Raw genomic sequence first — 24,877 nt, 5'->3', positions numbered from 1 at the left:
TAGTAAATCTGAACCATTTCTTAGACGTGACTTCTGGAGGGACTCGGGCTTCCGTCGGGGAGGATTGTAACTGTTTATGAGCAGTTCTGATGCAGGCGGGCCCTGAAGTCCAGGTCAGGCAGGAGCTGTCCTGTGCTGAAGAAGCAGCCCCAGGAGTCATTGCTCGGGGTGTTTCTCCTGCCCTGCTCGTGGTGGAGAATCGGGGGATAGTAGGTTTTCTGCAGAAGCACCCTGGCCCCTCACGGGGACAGGCTTAGCCGCAGATCCTCGCTTTTCCCTGGAATAAGGTGTTCTCAGGGGCTCTGCGGAGCCTCCTGACCGCCCTCAACATCAATACTGACCCCAACCCTGAATCTGGGTGTGGTTTGCACACTTGCAAGAATTCACAGCCACCTCCTGCAACACTCCACACAATCCCCAAACAGGGGAAACTGAGAAGCGCAAATATTTTTTCTAAACAGTAAATAAAGAGATGTATTCCTCTTACCCTTCCCTTGACCCCTCCCCCTCCTTCCCTCCTCTCTCTTCCTCTCCCGCTCCCCCCTCCCCCACAAATGCCGCCTGTCCACCTGAGTCTCACAGGTGACCACCTTGTTCTGCAGGAAGGGGACTCATCCTGTGAGGGGGGCTGCTGACCCCTCCCGCGACCCCCTCCCGGGCTGGCCACCTGGGCCAGGCCTGTGGACACTGCAGCCCAAACTAAGCGAACCCCAAAAGGGGGCCTCTCCTTGGAATGCTTGGCAGAGCTTGTCAGGCCAGCATGCTGTGAAGGATCATCCAAACGCATTAAATCAGGAACAGCAGAACCTCGAGTTCGGTAACTGTTATCGGAGCCAAAAGAGTTAAATTAAAAATAGATCATTTGGCCACATTCAACAAAGCCAGAGCCTGCAAACGGTTCTAAATGGTCTGGGCATGCAGGGACCTCCTGTAACTGGCTGGTGACCTGAGACTGTTGGTGAGTGTGGCCAACAGCACCACTGTGTTAGGAAAGCCCTGTGTTCCAGGGCTGGGCCCTCAAAGGGCAGGCGGGCAGGCCCCAGCCCAGGCTCTGCCGCACGGGTGGGCAGCTTCCCTGAGTCTGCGCTCCTCACTCGCATCCTGGTATTCACACCCATGGACAAGTGGACAGATTTTGCTGCCTCCTTTTGAGTCATGAGCTCAAGCAAAATACAGCTCTGCAGACGGTTATCCTGCCTCTTCTGTCACTCACCTCCACCAAAAGCTCCTGTGAAAATAGGAAATATTTGACTGTGTTTGTGAGTTAGGAGGTTTTAACTCACTACCATTACCACACGTGTGTGCTGCATGCTAAGTCGCTCAGTTGTGTCCAACTCTTTGTGACCCCCATGGACTGTACCTCACCGGGCTCCTCTGCCCATGGGCTTCTCCAGGCAGAAATACTGGAGTGGGTTTCCATGCCCTCTTCCAGGAGGTCTTCCCACACAGGGATTGAACCCGAGTCTCCTGTGGCTCCTGCATTGCAAGCGGACTCTACCGCTGAGCCACCGGGAAGACCATGCCGTTACCAATATCCCCCCTTTCAATTTGACCGTCACGTATTCAGGCTCGCCCTTCTATTTGGTGGCCTTGCCCCCTGGTGCGGAGGAAGCACCTTTCAGACGATGCAAAGGGCATGTTTTCTCACTCACTGAACGACTCGTTCAGACTGGCAAGCGCGGTTCCCTTTGTTTCCAAAGATTCAGGAAACAGAACCACCAGCCGCTCCACCCGCACGTGTGTCTACTCTGATTAAAGAGAGATCAGTAAAGGAGGGGAAACCATTTCTGTTTGAGGAACTTTGCTGCTGCGCTCCGCCGGTGGACATCCTCTGCCTCGTGCTAAATGGAGCTTAACCCGGAGAAAGGAACACATCTGGAAAAGATGCCGAGGTGGCCGCAAGGGAGGCGAGGAGGAGAAGTGCACTCGGGAGAGGGTGAGGGGCCGCTGCTCCGGGGCCGGCGGGGACGTCTCTGGACAGCAGCGCAGGCTTGCATTGATCATTTTTACGTTATCAACATAATAAAGTTTTAAAAAACCTCTCTGCTCGAGAAAGAAGAAAGCACAGCTACTATCCTTTCGCGTGTATAGGGTCTTCGCTGGCACCAATTCTTAAACATTCTCTTGTAAATTATTAAATTGCATTTCCTTTCGAAGTTGGCTTGGTCATTTTTCCTCCCACACATTGTGATCAGGAAATTCCAAATAGAGGGAGATTTTAGGATGGAGGAAAAGATAGAGACCCAAAACACACCCTCGTGTTTTAGAAATGTTTGCTTTCATAAAGGAAGAGAAACTCATCATGGTAGAAAAATCGTCCTTTCAGTTTGATTTCTGGGGGGAGGGGGGTTCAATTTCCATAAAGATATGGTTTTAAATATATATATTTTTAATGAGATTGACTTGTTTCAAGCCATGTGGCGGCATGGTTAAGTTCTTCACGGACAAGAGAGAGAGAGAGATTTATTTCCCAGAAACCACAGAATGCCAAAATCTCCCTGCAAGGGATAGCCCCCACCCCCATGTCTCCCCTCCCTGGAGTCGGCCCCCCTCACTGAGAACAGATAAAGCCTGTGATTTATTCGGGGAGTGCCCGCTTTGCTGAGGGGGGGGGGGTAAACACTGCACTCCTCCCACGAGGGTGCAGCTGGAGCTAGCCAGTGGCTCAGCTGGGCTGGGAACGCGACCCTCCCCAGCTTCCTATCGGGTCGGCAGAGTGGAAGCATCTCATTTAATTAACAGAAGAAGATAAATGATCGTCTGTGAGTTCTACTCACAGTCATATTTCAACAGTTGTACCTTTCTAATACATATTCTTTGTTTTTCCAACTGTTCTTTAATCTGAAAGAGTTTGCAGTGTCAGCAATAAATGAGAGTTAATAGGATTTGCCTTTTATGAGGAGGAAAATATACATAGAACTCAGTTATGAGAAGAAAATGAAAAACCTGCTTAATCCGCAAGAGTAGAACATTTTGCAACATCAGATGAGCTAATCTACAGCCACTAATGCATCCACCCCAGAGTCTAACACAGCCCATAGGAAGAGCTACATGATTTCAGGACTTCCTCCCCCAGCGTTAACCAAAGACCCCAGTGATTCTGACAACTTTTTAAATTTACTAGTGATTACTAAAGCTAAAAATCCTCGACTTTATAAATCATTAAACCCTGGCAGAGCCTGGAGATGTTGTGGGTTTGGTTCCAGACCACTGGAATAAAGCAAATATCACAACAGAATGAATTGCACAGGAGTTTTGGTTTCCCAAAAGATAGGTTGCACTGTAGAGTAGTCCATGCTGCTGCTGCTAAGTCGCGTCGGTCGTGTCCGACTCTGTGCGACCCCAGAGACGGCAGCCCACCAGGCTTCCCTGTCCCTGGGATTCTCCAGGCAAGAACATTGGAGTGGGTTGCCATTTCCTTCTCCAATGCAGGAAAGTGAAAGTGAAGTCGTGTCCGACTCTTAGTGACCCCATGGACTGCGGCCACCAGGCTGCTCCGTCCATGGGATTCTCCAGGTGAGAGTGCTGGAGTGGGGCGCCATCACCCTCTCCGAGTGTGATCCGTAAGTGCACCATAATGTTGTGTCTCAAGAAAAAACAATGCCTGTACCTTAATTAAAAATACTTTGTTGCTGAAAATTTCGACTCATCTTCTGAGCCTTCAGTGAGCCATGGAAGCAGAACGAGAGACTGCAGATCACAGTTCACCAGGAGGCATCAGTAATGGCGAAAAAGTTTTAAATATTTTGAGAATCACCAACATAAGACTCAGAGACACAAAGTGAGGAAAAGCTGTCAGGGAAACGGTGCCAATAGGCACGTCTGATGCAGAGTTACCAGTAAGGAGACGCACCGTGCCTGCCAAGCACCATAAAGAGAAGCACAGTAAGATGAGACGGACCTCAACTGTCCTCACAGTCCTCCGGGGAGAAGGAGCCACAGGGGCCGTCAGCGTCTCTGCGCCTCATGGCGTTGGAGCCTGCTGTGTAGATTCCGATTTCATCAAATCGGAACAGAAAGTCCAGGAACTAAAGAGAGCACAGACGAAAATGTAAACACCGGTAAGATGGCCTCTCCAATCACTGCCTTGGAGAAGGACTTTTTCATAAATGGTGTGGGTTCAGCACTTGTGCAAAGACGCAGTTTGATCCGTACCTCACACCACACCCCCCAGAGAACCGCCTTCTGAGATTCTAAAGGAGAGAAATAGAATTCCTTCTCTGGTCATTGTTAGCCATTCTTTTTAAATATTTTATTTAATAGACCTGTCGTGCTTCCCTGGTAGCTCAGCTGGTAAAGAATCCGCCTGCAATGCAGGAGTCCCCAGTTTGAGTCCTACTTTGGGAAGATCCACTGGAGAAGGGATAGGATCCCCACTCCAGTATTCCTGGGCTTCCCTGGTGGCTCACAGTTTCAGAGACTAAGAGGTAGGCCTCTGCCAGTGCCAGCCTGAGCCAGGAAAGGCAGAAAATGGGTTCTCCAGGGGCTCAGCCTCACCTGCAGAGCCTTCTGGGCGGGACCCAAGGGGGCGGGGGTTGGGGGGGCACCATTCACTCAACTCACATGAAGCGGTTATGGATTAACAATGAACTGGACTTTGGTTTCCAGACTTCTCATGTTAAAAATTAGATTTCATTTTATCTTAATTTTGGAGTTGTCTAGGGGCGCTAAAATGTCTGGTTTCACAAAGTTTGGACTGGTCACCCCTCCAGGCAAGTTAGTAGTGAATTTTTTTTCTTCCAGGTGGAGTCATGGAACATTGTGTTTCCTCTAGAGAGGGTCATGTGGCATTTATGCCACCAGGACCCCACGGCATGTGGCAATCAGTAGGTCACTTGTGAGGACAAAAGCCTCCTTTCATTACTGATGCAATTAAAAGGTCTCCTTCATGATCTGCAGGCCCCACCAGAGGCTGGGACGATGGCTCAGACCATAGCCTGACCTGCAGTCACACGGGGAGCTGACGCTGATCGGTACATTCTAGCGAGATGAAAAGCAGCAGTGTGGCTGTTATTGAGAGGCCAACGTTCTCACAAAGATCACAGAAAACCCGGCAACTGTGAGGTTACCTGCAGTAGTCGATTACTCGGACTGTCTTGGTTTTGTACGAAGCCTCACAAAGACGGTCACGGTGTAGCCCATCCATCAGGTCCTTCTCCCAGACACCAGCCAAGGGCCAGCCGCGTGAACCCGCCTTTCCAAACTGAGCAGTCTCAGGCCAGCTGTGCTAACCCTCTCTGCACAGAATTTATCTTCTTCAACAGATTTTTGGAATGTGGCAGCTATTATCCATTAAATATGCGTTTTTAAGTTGAAATTGTGGGAACTTAAGTTACAGGGTGTGAAGAAGTCCCTGAGAGTGAAGAGTTAATGAAAGAACAGAGGAATTTGCGGGCAGGTTGATGGCTGTGTCTCTCTTCCTTTTCTAGCTACCTTGCATGATTTATAATAACGTCACATCGATAATAAAAAACGTTAAGTATTGGAAATTAACGGAAGCCCTGGTACCTGGAAGTCCCCAGCATAGAGGCTAGGAGAGAAGTTCTCTGTTCCAGGCCACGGTCACGGCACCCTGGGACACCGCCCCCTGGAAACGGTCATCTCTGGCCTGGTGGTGGTCATCGCCTCATCACAGGCATCCTGGCAAAGTTGGAACTTAACTCCCATTGGCTGCACTGTTTGATCAATTGAGAAAGAACCGATCTTGGCCGGGTTAATACCACACGTGGGATCTGCCCCACGGCCCAGCCCCCGCTCTCATTCCATTATTAAGAACCCAAGGCCGTGGATGGACACAGAGGGCGTCCCCACTTCACCAGTCATGTGATACAGAACGAAGAGTGGGGTGAGTCTGTCTGAACATCTTCCAACTGTCAGATTACCTAATCTGATGAGACCAGGCCAGAGGAAATGGGCATTGGTTAAGAAAGAATTTTAATAAAAGGTGAACCTAAATGATGCTTCCATGCTTAAATCCCCTAGCATCACTGGCTTTTCAGTTGAAATGGGAGGAATACAGAGGCTGCTACTGATGAACTCAAAAACGTTTCCAGGAAATGACATAATTCCAGGCTTCACTACATTGGAGGTGGCTCGGAAGCACTATCTGTCATTTCTTTCAGAGTGGACATGAGTGTCTGGTCATGAAAATTAACTGAGGGCAGGCCCTGGTCGGACAGCCGCTGCAGAAGCTCCAGAGGGCCTGCGTGCAGGACGGGCAGGCACCGTGTGAGTGGTCAAGCTCCTTGCTGGGGCCAGGGGCTGGGGGGCTGGGGGGCTGGGGCTGGGGCTGGGGCTGGGCACAGCCTCCTGTTTTCCTGGACTGCAATTGCTTCTGCTTTGGTGCCTGGACCCCACCACGTGCGGTGGGTATGGGCGCTGGAGTGGCCGCAGAGCAGCCCTCTGCAGAAAAAACCTAGCCCATCATTGCAGGGAGGTCACCCCAGGTGTCATGGCCTGAGTCGTGGTGAAGATGTTCCAGATGACCACTGCAGCCGGGTTTGATTGCCTCTAAGCAGAGCTGGGGGGCCTCGGGCAGGCAACCGGGGGTGAGGAGCCCCGCCCACGGCGGTGTAAATACCCCAACCCCTTCCCCGGCATCCCAAACCACTGATGCTCGGCAGCAGAGTCTCTGTGGGTTGGATCACCCAGCTGGTGCCATCATCTTAGGCAAATTTGCTTTTCCACTATCTGGTGACAAAATTACTGCGGTTTAGACGAAGTTTTATGTCTGCAGATTAAAGACAAGTTTTTTTCTGAAGGTGCCGTTTCTCCTTAATGGGATGGGTCACATCCCCATAGCAGGGCCAGGAGGAAACTTAAAGAAGATGTTAGCAGTGACCTTGCAGGATATAAAATGCACCCTCGAATTCTCCCTGCGGCATTGCCATATTTGCAATTGGAAACTTATATGGTTGGAACACAAACGTGTTTTCTGCCTAGAAGTATTTAAAAAAGAAAAAACCAGTGTGTGCAGACCACAGTGAAGCCCTTGGCTTCGACCTTTCATCTGTTAGAGACACAGCGGCTCGGAGGCTGGTGCCCAGGCCCCCCGGCTGCAGGCAGGCCCCGGCAGGTGTGTGCCAGGAAGCAGGTCATCAGAAGCTGGGGCCGATCGGGACAGTCCCCGCACAGTACAAATGAGCCCCATCAAAGCGCAGTGGCAGAGAGATCCATCAGGGAGGCAGCCTTCTGTGCCTCAGCCATCCCCACTCCCGGACCTGGAAGGGAAACCCAGTGGCTGATTCAAAAAGTGACAAAAACCTCAGGCAGAGGAAAGATTCAGTGCCAGGCTGTGTCCTTGAGGGAGGCCCAAGAGTCCTTCAAAATGCAAAGAGGCAAAGGTTCTTCAGAGACAGGAAACCTCAAAACCATGTTTCCAGGATCCCAGGATGCGAAGCTGGCGAGGTCCTCGGAGGCCCTGCAGGGGATGTTTTCCCCCAAGGCCTCTTAACAAGAGGAGGGCTGGTCAGTGTGGGGACGAAGTGCAGCGCAGGGTCCACTTGGCCTCACCTGGGGCGGCCCCCCACCCCAGGCACGAACGCACTGAGTTTCCAGGAATGTTGGGAGTTGAGCAAGGGTTGTTGCTGTTCAGTCGCTAAGTGCTGTCTGACACTTTATGACCTCATGGACTGCAGCACGCCAGGCTTCCCTGTCCATCACTGTCTCCCTGAGTTTGTTCAAACCCATGTCCATCGAGTCAGTGTTGCCATCCAACCATCTCATCCTCTGTCATTCCCTTCTCCTCCTGCCCTCAATCTTGCCTAGCATCAAGGTACTTTCCAATGAATCACCTCTTCCCATCAGGTGACCAAAGTGTTGGAGCTTCAGCATCAGTCCTTCCAATGAACATTCAGGGTTGATTTAGGGTTGACTGGCTTGATCTCCTTGCAGTCCAAGGGACTCTCAAGAGTCTTCTCCAACATCACACTTGAAAAGCATCAATTCTTCGGCACTCAGCTTTCTTTGTGGTCCAACTCTCACATCCATACATGACTACTGGAAAAGCCACAGCTTTGATTAGATGGACCTTTGTAAGCAAACTGATGTCTCTGCTTTTTAATACACTGTCTGTGTTATAGCTCTTCTTCCAAGAAGCAAGCATCTTTAATTTCGTGATTGCAGTTCACTGTCTGCATTGATTTGGAGCCCAGGAAAATGAAATCTGACACTGTTTCCACATTTTCTCCATCTATTTGCCATGAAGTGATGGGACCAGATGCCATGATCTTAGTTTTTTGAATGTTGAGCAAGGGGTTTTTGCAACCCAAAGAAATTTGGAATTCTATTTTACAAATAAGTAAACAAAAGTCCCCAGGGGTCAGTGCCTTCCTAGGAAGAAAGATCTAGAACTTGGCTCTTACCACTCAGCCCTGCAGCTTCCAGATGATGACAACCTGGGCCCCGGACGCAGAGTCAGGAATGGGGTACAGGCAACACTGCGGCTGAGTGGGAGCAGGCGAGGGTTGTCTGGGGCCGTGGCATTGTTTATCCTTTGTTTTTTCCTCTTCCAGTCCATGATGACAAGGCCAGTGGAATCATGACCGCCAAAGATGCTCAGGCCCTGTTTCTCCTGAACCCGCGACTGTGTTCTGCTCAATGACAAAGAAGACTCTGCAGAGGGAATTAAGGTGATGGAGCATCCTCTGGGCTCCCCAGGTAGGCAGAGTCTCTCCTTGTGAGCCCTTAAAGTAGACACCATCTCTGCCTGGAGGCAGGAGAGCTGGAGACATTTGAAGGTTGAGAGGGGCATGAGTGGCTGCTTCCAGGGGGTCACGGGGGGGGCACGAGAGGCACCTCGGGGTACCTGCTGGGGTGCGACCAGACTCAGCTGGTCTCCAGCAGGAACACGGAGCCTCCATTCCACAGCAGGATGATCTGAACTCCATGAGCAACAGGAATGAGCTTGGAAGTGGTTGCACGTCAAGGGCCTCCAGGAAGGTGAGCGGCCCTGCCAAGACTTTGATGGGCTGTGCCGCTGTGGACATGGATGTACAAATGTATCTTCTAATCTCTGCTCTCAGCTCTTCTGAGCATTTAATCAGGAGTAAAGTTGCTGGACCACACGGCAGTTCTGATAGTAATGTTTTAAGGATGCTCCATACTGTCTTCCACAGTGGCCACGACGCTTCACATTCCCACCAGCAGTGCACAAGGCCAGCTGACTTGCCTCCATCCTTGGCAACACTTTGTTAGCTTCTGGACTTTCTTGATGGTAGCCACCCTCGTGGGTATGAAGTGGTGTCTCTGGGGCTTTGAGTCACCATTCTCTAATACTCAGTGATGTCCCGCATCTTTTCTCGTGCTTACTGCCTGCTGTGTATCTTCTTTGGAGGAATGTCTGTTCAAGGCTCTTGCTCATTTTATAATCGAGTTGTTCCCTCATGGTTAAGTTGCACCACTTCTTCATCTATTCTAGAAATTAAACTCTTGTCCCGTATGTAATTTTTCTCCCCTTCTGTGGACTGCCTTTTCACTGTGTCTTTTGATAAATAAGAAGAATTACTGTCTTTGAAGGATTAATTGTCCTTCTGAAGAAACCATAAACTAGGATTAAAAACTATAAAAAATTAAATGAGCTTACGCAGACACTTAACATAGTGGTTAATGTATCGTTGTGTACAACAGGTGTTAGCTTCAGTGTGCCAGAGGCCTTAGTCGCTCAGTCGTGCCCCACTCACTGCGACTTCATGGACCGTAGCCACCAGGCTTCTCCATCCGTGGGTTTCCCCAGGCAAGAATACTGCAGAAGGGGATCATCTTCTCCAGGGGATCATCCCGACCCAGGGATCAAACCTGCATCTCCTGTTTCTGTTGCACTGACAGGCAGATTCTTTACCACCGTACCACCTGGGAAGCCCTAGAAATAGTGGATACCTAGTCTGATAATAAAACTATTGCTTTAAAATTTCAGAACTTTAAAAAATTTTCCATTAGGAATCATTTTGCAAAGCATTTTAAATTCCAAAGATAATCAGCCTCCTTATTTATAAACACGTTTTATTAAGTGACTAAATAAGCAGTATTGGCTTATTAATCATGGATTTTACACTTAGATTTTTTTCATGCTAAGTGTTGAGACTTTGGGTGGGTTCTATGAGCTAAATCTGCTCTCAACCACAGAGTGTTCACTGCCGCTGAAGTACATAGAACCATAATACAGTGGCAATGCCGACCAGTCTGAGCTTCAGTGCCACAACTTAAAAAATGAGCCTTGGGTTAAATGGGCTTTCCCGCTGGAAATGTCTTCTCTAAGAGAGAAACATTTAAAAGCAGCCTTCAAGCACGGTTCCTCTGCAGACAGCGGCCTCCTCAGTTGCCTTGACTACTCGGGAGCTCTGCTGATCCCCAGAGCTGTAACGGTGGTGTTGACACCTTCCGGTCCTCTGACGAGCCTGGCTGGGAGCCACGTTCCTCTCTCCCGTCGGTCTGCGGTGAGTCACAGCCAGCGTCGCCCACCTTCACCATCTGCAGGACTGCATGACCAGCCAGGCAGATCGATGGAGGAGCATCAGAGTCCCCCAGGTGATGTTGAAGCTGTGCCACTGTCAAGCTGATGACGGGCACTCTTTGTCACCAACAGAGCTATGCTGTGACCTGAAAAGGGGAGAAGTTCTTCGTTTATTCAACCAGTAACTCTGAGCCTGGCAAGTGCTCCATCCTGGAAATGAAGTGTGCCTGGGTAAACAGTGATTTGATCAACCTGCAAACTGTGTATGCTGTGATGGATACCAAGATCTTCTCATTGTTAAATTGCTGCAGAACAAGAGCCCTTCTGTTTAGACCTGTTGTCTGAAGATGGATCATTCTGACTGGTTGAGTTCACCCAGCCAATCATTCAATTACGTACTTCCTCAAAGACAGTTTGTATAACTCAGTCTGGAAATGCAGAAACGAGTGAAGTGCTCACAGGCTGATCATTTCATCTGGATCTTCTTGCAGATCTATTGCTGCATTCTCTTCAGGGCCTCTGTTTCTGTTTTCTCTTGCATTGCAACCCTTAAATGAGGATATACTATGAGCGAGTGGCTGGCATGGTCTGCACAGTCCTCTCGGCCAAAATAAATTCAGACAAAGAAATTAAAGTCTGCCTCTTTGAAATGCTCTGAGTTGCCCAAAGCCAGCAGTGCGCATAAATTATAAAATCCAAAGACAATGGATTCCTCGGCCGACTCTGCATCACAAAATTACCCAAAGCCAGAAGAGAATCAGATGAATGCCAAAGACCACATCTCACATGATGTGACATTCTTGGGATGGCAGATCAAAGTGGATCTTCAGGAGTGGAATTTAGCTCAAGTGGAAGTTCGAAAATGGGCCTTGAGTAAAAGTTGATGAAGGAGACAATTCTTCTGGAAGCGACTCTCTTACCTGTTTGTTTTTCCCCCATTTCCAACGGACAGAAGCCTATCGGGGGAGGGGGGATTTTAAAACTGTTCCTGCCTGGAGACTGAATAATAACTGGGTTTTCATTTACATCTGAGGTGGAAACACAACACTCTGGCTGGTGGGCAAGCCATGGGTCGGTGGTTCCCTAGCCCCACTCAGCCCATGGCACCCGGATCCCACGCAGAAAGTCAGGCGTGTGCAGCGTGGAGGGGCTCTGAGCAGTTAACCAACCATGCTTGGAGAGCATCTTCCTTCTTCTGAGTTCACATCCTTCCATGGTTAGGAAGAGAAAATGTCCTTTCCTTCACCAAACGCAGCATCAGAGCAGAGTCAGAGTTGTGTTTTCTGTTGACTTTTAATGTCTTCTCTTGTTTAAATAAAAGCTGGCAACCTTTCCTGCAACCTACGATACACTTATTTTCTTTACGAGTTTTTGAAAATTGAGAAGCTCCAGTCTGTTCTCACAGCGAACACTGTACACGGCGGTCGGGGGTTTGGGTTTGAGGAATGCGGGGGGTGGACACAGGAGGGCCGGTGGGGGGACACACGCAGGACGAGCCCCCATTTCGTGGCCTCAGGCTGGCCTCGGGCTGGACGACTCCCCTGAGCCCTGAGCCCCTCCACCCTGGGTGGGCACCCGCTTTCGTTCTGAGCACAACGATGACGCGCCCATGGGGAGCAGCCGTGGAGGTGGGGAGACGGTGGGTCTGCAGCAAATGCTGACACGTGGCTTCAGGAGGATGAAGAGGTCTTGCTAAGAGGAGACATCCCTCTGGCCGTGGACCGGGGTCCAGCCCAGTGGGTTACAGGCTCACCCGTCAGGCCATGTAGAGCCACCGGGCGGTGACGCAGCCTTGGTCCTGCCGTGCCGGAGATGCCCAGTCTGGGGGCACACGCGTGGTCAGAGGTGCTTTGACCAGCCGGCCAATCTCCCCGTGAGGATGCCACTGCCATGCTCCGCATGCAGGCTCCACTGAGCCCTGCAAACCCTTCAAGCGGCAGGCAGACTCCCAAAAACGGGGTGTGCAACTCCCCAAACCCGGGGCCCAGCAGCCTTGAAAGGTTTCTTGTTCTGCAGGTCCTCCGCTCTTCACTGGCCAGAGGGGTGGGTGGCCGAGACCGACACCTGCGGCGGTCACCCCGGCGGCCAGCTGGGCTCAGCTGGCACTGTCCGTGGGCGCACCACCCACAGTGCGCTCTCTCGTGTCATGTGCTGTGCAGACCCATCCACATTCTGTGCGTTGTCGCTGTGCTGAGGGTTTAACACGAACGATGGGTTGACCAGAAAAAGCTAAACGAGTGAGTGAGGGGCTTAGAAGCCTGGGCTCCCAGTTGTCCCCCAAGTCCCCGTCATCAGAAAAGCAGTGCAGGTCACTGAGCTAACGATGAGGAGGGCTGACCCCTGGTCAGCCTGACGTGGACGCTGAACCTCAAAGACCAGGGACAGGGATCTGGCTGCTGCCTGGAGAGCCAAGGTCACGTGGATGGGCAGAGACGCCAGCACGAGTGTCGGGAGGGCCCAGGAGGAGCTCCACCCCCCTTCTGGGGACACGCCCACCCTCATCAGCCGAGAGTCCTCTCTCTTTGTCAGTGGCAGGGAATCCCACCCCTGGGACCCTCCTTATGAGGTGCCCTCAGAGGGTCTTCTGACCTAATTCAGCCAGCTCAATGGCACTTTACTCAAAAGCCCTTTGTGTTTTTATCTCCCCGACTCATGCCTTGTTTTGTGTTTTGCTTTGTTTTTTCCTTCCAGATTAGCTGATGGGAAGCAGGAAGCGAAGTTCATACCCTCCTCCCTCCCACCCACGGCGTCCCCACTCTTCTGTCCCCTTCTTCTCCAGCTCTCCCCCTTCAGAGACGTGGGTGTCGCTTTCCGTGGACTCAGAAACCACTTCATAGTCTGCCAGCACCAAGATGGGGCGGGGCTATAAAGTCACTGTTTCTTCACCAATGGGATTTCGGACTTGCAGGGTTTAAAAAAGTACTGCCTGCTTATCAAAAAGAATGCGGGCTAAAATAATAACAGATACAGACAAGTTTGTTGCAGATAACAACAAGAAAGGGGAATATCATCCTTTGATGAATTTGTACGTTGTGAATTTACGTGTACTTTGTCAGATGCTTTGGCCACCTAAGCAAATAGCTGACTCATTGGGAAAGACCCTGCAGTTGGGAAAGACTGGAGGCAAAAGGAGAAGAGGGCGGCAGAGGACGAGGTGGTTGGATGGCGTCACCGATTCAATGGACATGAACTTGGGCAAACTCTGGGAGGTAGGGAGGGCCAGGGAGGCCTGGCGTGCTGCAGTCCATGGGTCACAGAGTCCGGCGTGACGAGCAACTGAACACCAGTGTGTCTTGTCAACTCCCTCCTCCCGAAGCTGGAGCTGTGACGTGGCGATGTGGGTGCCCACCAGGGTGTCACTTCTAGTACTGTGTTTGCTGGCTTAAAAATAGGGACTTATCATCTCAATTTCAGTATTCTCTCCTGCCACAACTAGGCCGCAGACTTTCGATAGGTTTGAAGCGTTCTGCGTGGTTTCAGCTGCTATCAAGTATCCGCTCTTGACCCTGAGGACTTTTCTCTCAGATGTATGTCTCTTTCTTGATTTATCATATGCCATCTTTTTTCGTTTTATCCCTTCTTCTTACTTGATTTCTGCTTTTATTTGCCCTGAATAGAATTTAAATTTTTACTAGTCAAATTTTTCATTCTTTTTCAGAAAAATTCAGGTCCATGAAATTCAGGTTTGATCCCTGGGTTGGGAAGATCCCCTGGAGAAGAAATGGCAACCCACTCCGGTACTCTTGCCTGGAGAATCCCATGGACAGCTGGCAGGCTCCAGTCCATAGGGTCACACACAGTGACAGAAGTGACTTAGCATGCATATTTTGACAGTTCTTCCCAAAACCAGAACAATGTAACAAAAATGAACTTACTCCTCTTCCTAAACCTCTGTGGTTTTATTTTTTGTGTTTTGAATACTGTTATACACCTTAAATTTATTTTTGTGTAAGATGTACATTCCTATTTTATCAGATGGGCTATTTGCGTTCAGATTTTTTGCATATGAGTTTTTCCCCCCAAATGAGTAGCCAAAAGTGTCATTGTGAAGTCAATATCTCATCATTTTCTTGTCAACGTAAATGCTCCTTTGTACTTTGGCAGATGAGTGTCTGTCCTCTTTCCTCAGGTGAGGCACACAATTCCATTACTGTTCTGTTGTTTCCTAGGCAAGTACTCAGGATTCTAATTACTAGAACTCCTTTTTTTCTTGACTGTGCTGAGCAGCTTGCAGGATCTCAGTTCCCCGACCAGGGATTGAACCTGGGCCATGGCAGTGAAAACCCATAGTCCTAACCGCCGGACCACCTGGGCGGGTCTTGCGCAGTACATGACTAATTCTGAAAGACCTGTTTTTGAAAGAAGTCATCTATGGATAAAAAATGTGTAATGACTAATGTAAAAAAATCACACTAAGCCAATAATAGAAAAGCAAAAGAGAAACATTTGTATCAACAAGCTGGAAGCAGACACAGAAGCCAGGATTATCAAATACCATGTTGACACAGAGTCAAGAGAGATCTCTAATTCTGAGGAACAGAATCCTCCTTTACAAAGAGTGCCAAGAAGCAGCATTAGCAAGGTGAAGTCCCGGGATAACCGCGATGCTGTGCACTTCCAGTGGGCAAACCAACTCCACGTGTGCGGGGAGGGAAAGCCCCGGATTAACACAGCCTCTTGTGGGAAAGACCCGGGGCTTTAAGTCACTACAAGTGCAGCATCAGCCACGGGCGAGTTTGGGCAGCACCAGCGGAATTAGCATCTCCATGGCAACGGGAGGTAGCTGAGTTCCCCCTCGGTTCTGAGCTCCCCGCCCCTGGCTTCCTCACACTGGGCCCCAGGAAGCCAACAGCCCCCTGGGGCAGGCGCTCCAGTCTTCATCCACTGAAGCTCTCGGGGGAGACACAATAAATATTTTGGAAGTAACAGTCCCTGTCTAGACTAGGTCTTCCTTACAAGTATTTTAGATTTTCAACATGTTCCCTCAAAATGAGGTTTTTAGAAAAATAACCCTTGTACCAACAGAAATTATGATATTTTAATAAGATGATGAACCATTATCTATATACCTTTTCAAAGATGCTCCAGAGAGTATTTCATCTGCACTTGCATCAAGGAGATAGAACACAGGTGGGAGGGAGGCGACCCCATGAACTGTGACCCACCAGGCTCCTCTGTCCATGGGATTCTCCAGGCAAGTACATTGGAGTGGGTTGCCATTTCCTTCTCCAGGGGATCTTCCCCACCCAGAGATCGAACCTGCATCTCCTGCCTTGGTGGGCTGATTCTTCACCACGCGGCCACCTACGAAGACCTTTCTGGGAGGCACAAGAGGCTGAAGTTGATCATGAAGCGGAAGACACTACAGGAAAGAGGAAAGCGGCAAGAACCTAACCTGAATGCATGTCTGGATCTCTGCAGAAAATGCAAAGATGGACAGCGAGGCAATGTTCCCCCTTGCTGTGGGACACTGGCTCAGTTTAGGAAACAAAAGAGACAGAAGGAAAAGAGGAGCCGGAAGTCAGAGGAGGACGGGGAACAGAGGGAACAGCGAGCGAAGGACAAGGAAGAGGAATAAGGAAAGAAGGATCGAACACACTGGTTTCTGGAATTGCCAGACACACGGATGAGTTGCCAGAAAAATAACAAATGAAGCCATCACACCGGCTCTCAGAGACCCTCTGTGCGCTCAGCCTCCTGAAGCTGGCCTCCAGCCTGCAGCCTGCCCGTCCGGGTGGGCTGCCCCCGTCACAGCCCCGTGACAGGGGAGGGAAGCCCCATGGGCAGCAGTGACCTTGTTCCCCCAGGTCTTCCACCAGGCGCCGGAGGGACAAGATCCATGTCTGCGTCCGAGCTCAGGATGCGTCTTCTCCTGGAATCAGCTCCAGGGAGGTCAGCTGTATTGAACAGGACCAGCTGAGCTTTCTGCAGGCTGGCCTGGGACCTTCACCACCATGTATGGTGCTGTTTTGGGAACTTACACATGAACTTTTGGAGTTCAATCCATTCATAAGCTGAAGACTGCTCATCCTCACCACAAGCCCATTTGCCCAGTCCTGGGATGGCAAGTACAGCAGCTGTGAAAGCCGCCTTTGATGTGAACCTAATTGATTCCAAATATTTTCTTTCGAGCCTAGGGCTGGAACTTTGCAGTGGAGACTGTTGGATCTTCCCTTGCTGGATCTGCTGGGACCCCGCCTGCTGGAGAGTATGAGCTGTGGTCCCTTTACAGCCTTTGGCCTGATGGTCAAGTGCAGACGTGGAGACGGTCCACCCGAGATAAAGTCACATGATAACCAGGCGGGTCTCTCAGGAGCCACGTGCTGCCTCCAAGCCAGGCCTGTCATTATTTCAGCCGTGTCAACACTCCTCCCGGCTCTGCCGCCCCACGATGTGAAGTGACTGATAAAAGTCAACTGCGTGTTTACTGGTCTAAACACAGCTCAGAAAGTGTCAGGTTGTATCGCAGTGTGTAATTGCTACCAAAATAGGTGTGTGTCAAGTAAACAGTCATAGATAAAAGGAAGTCATTGTTCAGAAAATGGATTAATTAGTATTTAATTGCTATAACTTGCAATTAATCCCTTAATATTAGGAATGCAAGCTTGTAACAAATTAGTGAGGCACAAAAGAAAGCAACAAGGAATGTGAGGTCCTTTGCCAAATCCATCTCGCACAGCGCTCCCAGCCCACCCCGCCCCGCGGCCTCGGCAGGGGCTGGTCAGGAGCCCCGAGGTCTGCACTCTGGTCAAAACCCAAATTCTCTTTCTCACCTCGGAATCTGTCATTCCAAATGGCTAAGACAGAGACTCGGGATCCATTCTGATGACTCACTTGGAGGTGATGCAGGCAGGAGTGGGTGTCTACAGCTCAGAGCACATCTGAAAATAATCGCTCTGCAGGGATGCAAACCCCAAATGCCCTCTGCCTCCCTCTGTGGGGGCTTCTAGCAGATCTGAAACCTCGGCTCACACCAGGTGTGTATTTTCTAACATCTCTGTCCAGGGGGCTGCGCACGGGCCTCAGTCACCCCTTGGAAGCTGGACCACCTTTAGGGTGAATGCAGTTCCGGCTCCTGGCATGGCCTGGGAGACTCTGTGGGGCCCCTACCTGAGTCGCTGGGACCCCGGCCGGCTCTGCTGGGCACCGGGGCCCCAGTCGAGGCCGGAGCTGCCCAGTCCCCAGGGAGCTGAGTCCAGCTGCTCCTCAGGAAATCAGAACCCCACACACGACGGGTCCCCAGGCATCCACCACTCCCGCCCACCCGGTCCACCCACCTCCTGCTCTTAAAGGCCTCTCTGAATTGTCTGCTGTCAGCAGAACAAGCGTGTGCCCTGCGATCCCGCAGACAACAAAGCCCCCAGCAGCATTTCAGGCGGGTGATGTCACCCAGGTAAAACTGTACTGACAAGCTTTTAATTAAAGTTTTCCCACACATCTTTCCACGGGTCCCCGGAGCGATTATTCATTATGTGCCTACTGCCAGCCAATTGTGAGTTGGGAGGGAAGTGTTTTATTTTCAAAGCTCTTGCTGACAGCTAGAGAACACTCTGTTATACAATCTGTTTACGTTTTCACACACACACACACACACACTCACACTCACACACACGGTCTCACTCAAGGAGAAGTGGCCGTGTGGGGCGTTTTCACATGTGCAGCAGTAATGAAAGGCAGCTGCTGTTGGGATAAGCAAGAGGCTGGGGGGCACAGCACAGCTCCTCTGCAAACAGTCCCCTGTCCCAGCCAGACCCCTCACTGGTCAAGGAGAGACGTGCCCGGGAAGGCGTGCATCTGAGCAGGTGCAGGGACCCCGAGGCTGGGGCAGGGAGGCATCTGGAATCCCTTGAGTGCTACTAGCAGGAAGAATACCTTCACCATTGGCACCGAAGGGGGTGCCCCGTGCGGGGCCACAGGCAGTGACGCACCTACGACGGGGCCCCCGCAGAGCGGAGGCCTGCAGAAGCCGGGATCCAGCCAGGGAGACCGGACTCACTGGGGATGGGGCTCCGGGTCCCTGGTTCCTGCTGTGGAGCTTCTGCGGAAGACTCGGGCCCACATCTCTGCATCACCATCACTGGGACAAACTCTCCAAATCCTGGGAAGGGGGGAGGGAAGGAGGGGTGAGAGGCGAGGGGACAGGGGAGAGGGGAGGGGGACAGGGGAGATGGGAGGGTCCCATCCCACCCCATGAGAAGTGGCCCAAATCCTGGGGAGGGGTGGAGGGGAGAAAGGGGTGCCCCAGGCCCCTTGCTTCTTCCCATCGCAGCTCAACTGTGGAGCTGAAGCGGGATCGGGCTCCTCCACTCAAGCAGGCCGGGGCCCACGAGGCCCCCACGACATATCCCCTGGGACCTGCCTCCAGACGCCCAGAGAGTCTTGGCGGAGACCCCAGCTGGGGTGTAGGCAGGTCCCCCAGCCAGGCCCACGCCACGGGGCCCGCCAGCACTTCCTGCTCATGGCTTGTCTGCTCTTGAAATCATCAGTGAGCTGGGAAAAGAAAATGTGTGCATATATATGCGGCCATCTGGAACACCGGCCCCTCTCCCTGTGCAGAAGTAAGAGGGGATGTGGGGACCACCGCTGCGGGCCCACAGAGGCGCCTTCACGGACCGGACCTCGCTCTGACACCGTGGCCTGGCCAGGCTGGTACCCTGCGCTGTTTCTCGGGCTCCTGGACCACGGATGTGTGGAGGGGCTCGGGATGCACCCACAGTGAGTGACGGCCGTGCCTCAGCCTCCCTCGCCTCCTCTGCTGTCCCCTCAGAAGCCTAACTCCCATTGAGCCTGAGATGTCAACCAGCAAGTTAAAGAGAACCTCTGACTCACGTGGGCATTGTGGGGAGCAGAGCCTGGATTCCCAGCATCGCTGCGAGGACAGAGGACTGTCCTTTGCCGCCTGTGTGCCGCCTCCCCCGCCACCAGGGGCAGAAGTCCTCCTCCAGGGTCGAGCATCCTGCTTCCAGGTGCCAGGCGGAGGCGCAGAAGCAAGGCAGGGTGGCCGGCCGGGGTGGACTCCTCCCCTCTGCGCAGGCTCCAGCCTGCACCGAGGGGACCATGGTCAGCCAGAGAAGCAGCAGCTCCTGGAATGGTTAGACCAGTGTTCACTGCCCCCGCACACACGAGGCCTGGTGGTGGTGCCGGGGTCACAGCCCTGTGCGGGACACGCTGGTCCTGCCCTCTTCACGTCCAGCTGCAGCTGCAGACCCTGAAAGAAGTGCAGAGGACATAGGAGAAGCTGCAACGCGGAGAAGCGAGTTCTCAACAAAGGGGAAAGCAGGGAGGACTCCAGCAAAGTCCCCAAGACCAAGGAGAGAGAGAGAAAAAAAGGGAGACGTGGAGAGAGACAGACAGAGCCCTGAAGTGTCGGGGTTGAGCTCTGTGTTTGAGGCCTGAGTCCATGCGGAGAACAGCAGTGAAAGGAGGGGGCTGAGACCCTGAGACTGGATGGAAGGGCGGACCTGAGTTCCCAGGGCACACTCCAGGGCACCTGGCTTTGTCACAGGAGCAGCTGGAACCCTGGGAAGGTTGTGAGCAAGAAAGACCATGGTTGGCTCTGTGTTTTAGAGAGAGCTTCCTGGTGGCTGGGCAGAGGGTGGATGAGACAGGGGCCCTTGGGACACCTGATAGCCCCGCCCCCGGTGGGAGGGGTCCCCCGAGACCCGGCCGAGCCAGTGGGGACGCAGAAGGGTGGCCACAGCTCTGCACAGCCTGTCATACGAGCCGCGTGGTGGGAACATGTGTGTAAACACATGGGTGGATGGATGGATTCCATTAATGAACGAGCAGAAAATCATTTGCCCTCAGCTATCTGGCAGTTTCATTATTTGGAATTGGTTTAGTTAATCTAATTTGGCATAATGCATGAGGCAATTTATGAAGGGAAAAAAAAAAAAAAACAGCCGCGAAAGTCTCTGCTGCTCCTCCCATTGGGCTGGGGGCCACAAGCCCCCTCCTCTTCCACCCCTGGCAGTTAGGATCCGCCCCACCCTGCACAGCATCAAGCACATGTGTTCCACGTCTGAGGCTGGTTTGAAACACACAGCCCAGCTTCGGCTTGCCCTTCTGAGCCCTGGAGGTGGAGAGTCTGTCACGTTTGAGAAGTTCAGCCACGTGGACCCATCCTGGCCGACCGTTTGAGCACCAGACAACTTTTCGGATGTTTTGCTCAAATCATCCCCCCACCACCTCCATTCTATGGGTCAGAACAAACTTCATGTGTTTCCATCCAGATGCTGCAAATCAGAGACACACTGCCTCCTCAGTGGCCTCCTTAAATTCCTAACTCCCTGAGTATACTAGCAGAGTATAATGGTCATTTATGCCATTAAGTTCTGGGTGATTTGTTTGTGTCAGTAGGAATGAGAACAGAATTTGGCAGCTGAAAATGAGACACCACCATCCTGAAAACCTGAGATATACTGGTTTCAGGGCCTTGAGGAGACTGTCGGCAGAAGACAGAACGATGTCTTAAGAAGGATCAATGATATCTCAATAAAAAGTGAGGAAAAGGTTCTTAGAGGAAAGAAGACCCTGCTAATTCAGTGATGGACATTCTAGCTAAACTATTCCTGAAATAATGCATGCAATAAAATGGTAGATTTGTCTACAGAAATGGCTAAGCAGAATGTCGAAATTTTCACCTATTATAGAACGGACATCGTAAGGTAAGGAGAAAAAATAGTGAGCTACTGAAGGCATTACTCAGTTTTGAAGAAGGATTTAGAGGAAAAATAAACAGGCAGGACTTGCTGGCCTTGAAAACATAAAGCCCAGAGAATTAAGGCAGTGATTCATGACTCTTTCAAACTAACCCATCTTCTCAGACTCTCAAGGCACAGATCCAGCTGGTTAAACAATAGGGTTTCTAAGAATCTTAAAGTTGTTCTCCACACTGTGCTCAAAGCGGCTCAGGGTAGAGGAGGACTTACTTTGAAAATGTTGAGGATGTGCCATTGATTAAAGGAATGAATTAAAAGTGATACAAAAGAAACCCACAGCGTTTTTAAAGAAATTGTATCAAGTTGAACTGAAATAGTACAAAAAAAGTGTTTCGGAAGTACAGCATTTGACATCAGGTAGTAGGTTGACCCGGCTGTTCAGTTACAAGCTCAGGTCCCTTTCTTACAGAAAAGGACCAATGACTCTTCTGGGCACAGGTCTAGGGCTTCCCTGGTGGCTCAGTTGGTAAAGAATCCACCTGCAATGCGGGAGACCCGGGTTCAACCCCTGGGTTGGGAAGATCCCCTGGAGAAGGGAACAGCTACCCACTCTAGTATTCTGGCCTGGAGAATAGTATAGTCCATTGGGTTGCAAAGAGTTGGACACGACTGAGCGACTTTCACGCTCTGCAAGGAACCACACACACAACTCTCCTTCTCACAAGGAGGCTGATCCTGTGCTTGGTCTTGACGTATTTTGCACAAGAGAAAAATATAAGCAGTTTTGTGATCAGAGAACAGACTGTAATTTTTTTTAAGGAAAATGAATACGAATTTCTTTGACAGTCCTTTAGATATGGGGTCTTTGTCCTGTCTTCTTAAATCTGGGAAGACTTGTGGTTGTTTTAGTTAAGAACACAGCAGAAAAGACACCTGGGTTCCTGAGGTTAGTCCCTGGGGATGATCCAGGCTTTTCCTGGCTCCCTGGAACGCTCAGTATGGACGCTGGGCCACTGACAAGGAGCTCTGGGGCCTGGAGCCTGCCGTACCACGAGGAAGCCCGAGTCGCACAGGAGGTTGCAGCAGCTGGTTCTACAGTCCCAGCCATAACATGTGGGCAAAGGCTCTGCAATTTCAGCCACAAGCCAAGGAACAGAGGCCAGCCGCCAGACTCAGGCAGAGGCCAAGAAGCCTCCAGAGGGAGCACGTGTGCCCTGCTGGGACCTTCGTTTTGGACGCGGGGCTCCAGAACCGCGAGAGCACTCCCTGAGCACGCAGTCAGAGCTGGAGCAGGTCTGTGTCCACCGCCTGCTCAGCCAGGACGAGCGCCCCACGAGGACCACCCGTCAGAGGCCCAGAGGCCGTCCTCACGGGGCACCCGGCGCCCAGGATGACTCTAGGGCTCGAGGCCACAGTGCTCCCCAGACTTCAGGGCATGCTGGAGACGGATGAGACGCCATCTCACGTGGATGAGACCCCGTCCCTCCCGTGCGCAGACCTAACCTCCAGGCCCCATCATCCAAGCAGACAGTCACTGGCTGTTGTCATCGTTCAGTCGCTAAGCCACGTCCGGGGGCCCCGTGAACAGTGTAAAAAGGCAGAAAGACACTCGCTTACGGGGCTTCGTAAGTTCTCTGCAGTGGGGTTCTCTTAGAGCAAGCCCCCGCGCTGCAGACGGGCGCCCCCAAGACTCTGGGATTTCTTCTTCCTTTCAGTCCTGTTCCTCTGTCCCTCCCTCCCATCTTGCCTTCCATCTTGCTGTCTGTCTTTCTTAATATTCCTTAGAAGCCCTTGAGACACACAGGTGGAATTTGGGGAACGCACTCCCCTCACGCCTGCGGGAGGCAGGGTTGCCTCTCGCTCCACGAGCAGACGCAGGACCACGCAGCCTGTGGCCTTTTCCTTCGGTCCCTTCGTCTGTCCTGTTCCTCCTGTCTTCAGGTAACCTCGGGGAGGCCAGGGGCGTAATGGGTGCGAACAGCCACACTGTCTATGGAAATGGTGGGCTCTGACTTTCCTGGATTCACTGAGGACTCACAGCTCCAGGAGGAGCACTGGCCCTGGAGTCACGCGTGTCCAGAGGACATGCCTGTCCCCACACACACGGCCACGGCCAAGCGCCTGGCCTTCGCTCTGGCTGTCCACCCCCCAGCAGAATCTTGAGAAAGAATCAGCCATACAATAATGGAGAAGGCTTTCCCGAGTACTCATGAGGCAGAGGACACCAACGGGGGAATGCCACCTTCAAGACTCAGCTGCTGAGAGATTCCAACCACCTCCATCCGCGGGAGTGGAAACCAGCCTGGCGCCACAGATGACCTCCTCCTCCCATCCCCGACCTGGTAGCCCCGGCCCTGGAGGCCTGAGTTGTGAAGTGGAGGCACACGCTGGCCTGAGATGGAGACACCCCACTGCCCAGCACCCTGACCTTGCGGGCTTCCCTGTGCGGGGTTCCCAGGGGTCCGGGTGAGAGGGAAGTCTCTGATGTGAGACGCAGAGGCCTGAAGACCCTGGCCGCATGGACACAACCTCAGCTCTTGTCCACCCAGCGTGGCCGCCAGCAGGGGTCTGCGGGAAGCCCTGGGTGCCATACCTAGGACCACAAGAGATGTGGCCTGGATTTCTGCTCTCAGGGGGAAGCTTCTGAGATGGGTTTTCTCACCAAACAGTCTTCTGGTTTTGTTTTATTTGCTTGCTGGCTTCATGGGGAGGGCCTCCCCTGGTGGCTCGGAAGGTAAAGAATCCACCTGCAATGCAGGAGATGCGGGTTCGATCCCTGGGTCGGGAAGACCCCCTGGAGGAGGAAATGGCAACCCACTCCTGTATTCTTGCCTGGAGAATCCCATGGACAGAGGGCTGCAGTCCCTGGCAGGCTACAGTCCATGGGGTTGCAAAGAGGTGGGACACGACTGAGTGCTTAACACTTTTCGCTTTTGTGGGGAGAGTTGCTTTTCTCTCTTGCAGCACATTTTTTTTTTTTTTTACTTCCTGCCTGATTACCGGGATCCAAGTGAAGCCACCTTTCGGGTTGCCCCATTATTCATTATTCAGATGCCTCCCAAGTTTGGACAGGTGTGTGAATCACATTTGCAGGCACTCAGACTTTCAGAACTGTCCTTCCTTAACGCACTTGGCAGTGGGTACCAACCAGTGATAAACGGTGTTGCCCCAATGGTCTCGGAGTAGAATGACGTCATGGAGAGAAACTCAGCCCGGTGAGGTGAGGAGAGTATCCTGGGAGGAGGAAGGGTGTCCAAAGCCCCGGGAAGATGGACAGGACCGTGTGTGCTGCCGTAGACTTCCCTGCAGACAGTGGGCAGTGCTGGGCCAGGTCAGGCTGGGACCCGAGCAACTGGGGCTGCTGGAGCGTGAGCGGAGTGTGTGTGTGTGAATTCCCTTCAGTCCTGTGTGACCCTTTGCCACCAGGCTCCTCTGTCCATGGGATTCTCCAGGCAAGGATACTGGAGCGGGTTGCCGTCTCCTCCTCCAGGGGATCCTCCCGACCCAGGGATGGAACCCGCGTCTCCTGGGTCTCCTGCACTGGCCGGCAGATTCTTTACCACTAGCACCACCTGGGAATCCTGCACGGCCTGGCACTAACCAGAAACGGTGCCCTCCGGTTTCCATCACAGAGTCCATTGCTTTGACACGTGAGACGGACACACAGGAAGGAAAAAGAAGACAAGCGCCCCCAGAGGACCGCTGGCCAGCAGCTCCCCTTCTGTGCGGGCCATCTCTTCCTCGCCCACATCCGGCGAGGACCCTG

Source organism: Bos taurus, chromosome 20 (genome assembly GCF_002263795.3).
Source record: "Bos taurus isolate L1 Dominette 01449 registration number 42190680 breed Hereford chromosome 20, ARS-UCD2.0, whole genome shotgun sequence".
Lineage (NCBI taxonomy): Eukaryota > Metazoa > Chordata > Mammalia > Artiodactyla > Bovidae > Bos > Bos taurus.
The sequence above is the reverse complement of the archived record's forward strand: the minus strand, read 5'-3'. Positions refer to the sequence as shown.